Here is a 6,000-nt window from a genome sequence, read left to right as displayed (position 1 = left end):
AATACTGTTTAAAAATACCAAAATATTGAGGATATCTCGAAAACGCTTCGCTAGTGGTAAAATTTGTTGTAATAAAATTACAAAATACGTCATATTGGTGGTAAAAGATGTACTTTAGTGGAAGACGTTTTTGTTTGACAAAAAAGTGTCCTAAAAGAACTACCTCATACATTGTCTTTTACACTTTATAGACTGCTGAGACTAAGTTACCTTTTAGTTCTTTTGCAAATACATCAGTCTTTGCTATGTTTTTTTTATTGTGAATAATAGTTTGTCTTACTAGGTGATCAATGTGTTTTGAATACTTATTCGAGCTTGCCTGTTTCATGTTTAATGCGTAAATTATTGACAATGACAATCCACTTCGAGAGAGAGAGAGAGAGAGAGAGAGAGAGAGAGAGAGAGAGAGAGAGAGAGAGAGCATTGTTACATACACATAACATCAATATACTTTCTTTAACTTAATATTTTAGTCCATAACCTTTTTGACACTTGATGGCGAAAAAAACGTGACATACGGCAGGAAGCAAACCTTCTTTATAGCTACACTATACCTGTGACTCAACACTTATAACAACTACACCACGATGAACTAGTGGAAGCTTGCCTTTTATACAGTAACGTAGCTTATCAAGTTTTTACCCACCCATCCATCATTATGTAACATTTAGTTACAAGAATTTAGACCAAGACGATGTGTTTTTATAAACCTGTGGTGTGCCATTGCCTTGAAACGGCATACTTTCATAACAGGCAAATTACAATACGAAACTACAGAATCCAGTATGGTGTCAGTTTAACATAACAGTGGCAACACTAGGCCTCGTTTTTGTTACCCCCCGCGATAGCAGCACCCCGAGTGGCTAGCAAGTTCTGATTATATATCGGATGAGTGAGAATACTAACTTTTATATTGATTAGGAATGTAGTTTTTACAATAGGTTGTGTATAGTATGGCCATAAAAATCGACAGTAATTAAGATATTACACCACATTCTTGATTATTTAGTTTCCTAATGCCCCTGGGAGATATGAAATGGTGCATTACAGGGCATTCTCTTGTAATGTACAGACATCTACTAAATAATGTATTTTTCCTTAAATAGCAAAAAAATTGCTAGTAAACACCAGAATACCAGACCTTTTGCCCGATAGAGGCGTCTAATTGTAATATGTAAACTTTCTCAGCTGCAAATGTCACAATTAATAACACGTTCACAGGTATTATGCCATGGTTGAATGGATTTAACCTTAATACGGAGGCCTACGAGAAACACAGGCTGCAGTGTGTATGTGAAGAAGGTAGGCCCATGCTTGCTCGCTCAACTCAGCAGACGAATTAGGTTTCTACACATGTTAATTCGCTTATAGGTGTGTACGTACAAACGAGAATTGCATCTTCTACTGGAATCCGCTATTATGGAGTCTTATGGTTATTAGTCCTATATCTGCTGGAAGTCCATAGGCCTACTTATATTTTGTTACTGCTGTACTGGGGTACAATAAAATTAAAATTATATCAAAATGATTATCAGTTGCATAAGGCACCACTTTTTGTGTGATATGTGGACTGTTGTGCAGAAGGACTAAATGCTATAAAAAAAGGCGTTACAACATTTATATCGAGTTGTTATCTTAATTTAAATTTTGTTGTAGTACTGGTAATCAGTAAGACTTCATAATGGCAGATTCCAGTAAAAGATGCAACTCTCGTCAGTACACACACGCTCAGGTGCGTGTTAACAGGTTTAGAAACGCATTTTGTCTGCGGAGCCGAGCGAGTGAACGAGTTCACGCCTACCTTCGTGACGTAGGCGCCGTAGTCTGTCTTTTCGTGGGCTTCGTTTTCAATATGCGAGCACAATTGGCCGTTGTCGAGTGCCATAGTTCGCTGTTGCTATCATCCATTGATGGAAGATTGGTACACATCTTCTTCAGCACCTAAATCCAAATTTCATTCAGTTTCACACCCTCCTTCTTCTTGTTGAAGTTCCTGGAGTGTTTTACAATCTCTATGGCCTCTCTGTATAGCCTTTCATGATATCCACTTATGGCTGCCTGCACTTTAATCCTATCAAAATGAATGTGGTGGTCTCCTCACAGATACGCTGTTGTGGGACATGCTTTACAGCCAGGAGCCCACAACATTCATTTTGACAGGACTCAAGTACTGGCAGCCACAAGCACATACCATGAAAGACTACACAGAGAGGCCATAGAGATAGTAAAACATCCCAGGAATTTCAGCATGAAGGAGGAGGGCATGATACTGAATGAAATTTGGATTCCAGTGCTGAAGAAGATGTGTACCAGTCTTCCACCATGGAATGATAACAACAGCGGCGATAGCAGTCAACAGCGGCCAATTGCACCCATGTATTCAAAACATGTGACGTCACGCCATTGTGAGGAAGCTTGCGAGAGTGCAATTTTGATGAGACCAGTAGCGAGCCAGGGTGTAAATCGGATATTCAGCAAAGCTATGGTCCCTCTTGAAAATGACCTCCCCAGATGGGCACGGAACGTTGGGTTTTAAGCTGGAATCCATTCAACCACAGCATAATAGCGCAGAACATTTATTTAATTGTACTCTCATATTGCATGCTTATTCTCACTTCACTAGATTTCTTTGTTATTTTTGTTTCTGTTTCTGTTGTCTTATATTTGCTGAGCAGGTTCAAAAGGATACAGATAACAGTAGTTATTCAGAAATAATGAAGCTTGAATGGTTTATAGCAGCACGGAAAGCTGCATCAAACTGGTCTTTAGTTTCTAGACCACTACAACAACAACAAAAACGACAACAACACTGCTGTGATGATGACTGCCACTGTTGCTATTCATTGGGCATTACATCATCATCATCTTGGACAGTTTCCAGCCACTGGCTGGGTCTGTCGGGAACACAAGCCTCTCCATCGTGTTCTGTCTTTCCACCATTCCCCCTCTTCCACCTTCGTCCAGTTCTCTCCTCTTCTCGTCACACATTCCTTCACTCCCTTCACCCATCTATCTCTTGGTCTTCCTCTGGGCCTCTTCCCCTCCAGTTGCAGATCAAACATCCTCTTTGGAATTCTTCCCTCATCCATTCTCTTCATGTGTCCATACCACTGCAGTCTTGATTTTTCTATCCTGTCCTGTACTGGTTCCTCCAGCGAGATTCTCCATAATGTAAATACATGGTAAAGGTAGAATAAACAGAAGTCCTTTATTATGATTGTAATGGCCTTTCTGGCATTCTAATTTTTTTTACATTCTTAAACCATGGTTAGCTACTGCTAAATTACCCCAGGATATGACCCCATTTTAAGGTGCGAAATAAAGTAGGCATAATATGTACTTTTAATATTTTTCATGTTACATCATTATTTTAAATAACACTGAGGCTGATGCTATTCACAGTTTCCATGATGACTCGGTGACAAAGTTAGAGTGTGCCCAATCAGATGGCTAGTCATGCACCTAGATCTCAATTTGACATGGTAAGAACACCAGATCTAGGAAGCCGGGAGGGGGGGGGGCGCAAACCGGGGTATCTGGCCCAGACAGCAATGTCAGGTGCGCCACATTCATATTCTTGAAGGAAAAAAAACTTTGTTTCACAAAGTGCCTAGCATCCAGCACACGTTGGTCTATCGATTATTCATGATTTCATGATTTTGAAACGCATCCCTGCTAGTTGTTGAACATTTTTAAACATATTCTAGGCTGATTTCTGAACGAATCATAAGGAGTTATGAATGTGTGCATAGCGTACATAATATGTCTGTCAGGGGAATCAAGAAATAGGAAACTTTCCTGCAGACAGAAGGGGATGGGGCTATTCGAGCTGAGCTGAATAAACCTGAATGCGTGAATACCAATCGCTGTTTGTTTATGTGGTTCATTTGGCATGCAAGTCATAAGCATTGTTATAATTATTAGCAAAATCCATATATTCAGACTACCAGAGTGTAAATAAACGACTAACCGCAATAACAAGTAAGAATTATAACATATCTTCTTGGTGTATCCAAGAAAATGAAATTTACAGAGAATTTTTTTGCCATATCGCTACGCTACTAAACAGCCATTTGTACAGTCCCTGATTGGCAGCCACTTATGTTCTGTTCTCGCAATGGCGCTAATGACGAATTGTAAGAACATGTAATAATGCCTAACTGGAGAATAAATGCAGGATAACTGAACCGGTGATTCTCTCAGGGTTGGCAAAGTCAACTGGTGTATATGTTTTAACGATGGCAGGAATAGTTACAGAATTAATGATGACAAGATTGTTTGTTAGAATGAGGAAGGAGAAGAAACAGGGACATTACAAAAATATACTGCATATGTATTATGCTTTCTCCTGTTAACGTTTTATTCCTTGTATTACTCTCTGTGGAAACTGTACTGTACACTAACAGTATTCCTGTGGAAAAAAAGAACTGTCAAAGGAATATTTGATACCATACATGACTGAATAATGTAGGGCACCTTTCACATTAATTTGCAACATTAATTGTATTACCATTGTACGCTAAAAGAAATGCCTTATTCGAGAGTTGGGTGAGTCATTATCACAAAGACGTGGTGTGCAAAGACATGATCCTATGTATGGTAGTAATCTAGATTTTGCTTTTAGACTGAATAGCTCTTAATAGTTTTAACTTCGCTGCAGCGAAGATGTCAATGAACAACATTACCACTGAATGCAGATGCCTAGCAAAATATGAGTGTTTGGTGTCCAATGCTAATCGCCAACAGAAAAGTGTTTCTGAAATTTGACGGGTTTTACTTGCTTTAGACAGTTATAGGTCATCAATAAAATTTATGTTCACAGAGTAATAATTACATTCATGATATCTCTATAAATGTATTTAAAGTAATCTAGAATCTACCAATAGCGTATGATGTGGTCTTGTTGTGTTAATTTCGTAGGAAAAGCTTCAATACCACAATACATTTCTCAATATTCAATGCACAATAACACAAAATGACACCACATTTGTCATTCTATAGTATCCAAAGGACCTTATAATGTAGATTCCACAAAATATTTAAGCTTCAAGGAAAGTGTGTACGATAATAACAACAGGTAACAATAGAAACACACATTTCTCGTGCTAGAAATACATATTTATTTTCTCTTGCTTTCAGTGGTATTAGCTGCAAATATACAAATACTGGAAAGTATTTCTTTCTCACTGCTTGGAGCTCAATTGTCACTCCAACCATCAAAAGGTAACAACGTTTACGCCAGAGAGTGTCATGATTGTATGCATGTGATGATACAAAAAGTATCGAAACGAGTAGCCAACAATGACGTAGCTTACTAATAGTCAAAGCAAACTTCACAATATATGTTCTTGATCAATTAGGTCAGATTAAATTACATGCAGTTTTCGTTCCATAGACTAATAAATGAGATGATTCTCATGGGTGAGGTACATGTCAGGAAGAATAACTTAAAAACATAGAACATCTGAATATAATGCTCACACTTCTCTGATCATTTGCCAGGAGATTGTCAAGATTCTGTGAATACATTATAGTAAACTGGAATTTCTAATATTTACAGAATCAATACACTATCAGAATAAAACATAGTTATGCACTTTTAATAAATTTATCATACACAAAATACCTAATCTTGAGGGTTGTGGTTAAGTGCGTGCTGTCAAAACTGAAATCTAAAAGATATTTTTACTTAAGCAAGTCTAACACGACCTATAGAGTGGAAGGAGTTCCTACCAAAAAGTCTTACAAACCCTGCTTAAACTGTGCTTTATCTGAAATCAAGTTACTGATGGTTGCTAGCTGTTTATTGAGAATACATGTCCCTGAATACTGAACCCCTTGTTGGAGAAAGGTAGGCGATTTTATATTTTTATGTAGATTGTTCTTATTCCTAGGATTGATATTCTGTATTGAGCTATTGGCAGGAAATAGAGAGCTATTATTTGCAACAAATTTCACTAAGGAATAAATATACTGAAAAGCAGTGGTTAGAATGCCCAG

The sequence above is a fragment of the Schistocerca americana genome, chromosome 3 (genome assembly GCF_021461395.2).
Source record: "Schistocerca americana isolate TAMUIC-IGC-003095 chromosome 3, iqSchAmer2.1, whole genome shotgun sequence".
In the NCBI taxonomy this organism is placed as follows: Eukaryota; Metazoa; Arthropoda; class Insecta; order Orthoptera; family Acrididae; genus Schistocerca; species Schistocerca americana.
The sequence above is the reverse complement of the archived record's forward strand: the minus strand, read 5'-3'. Positions refer to the sequence as shown.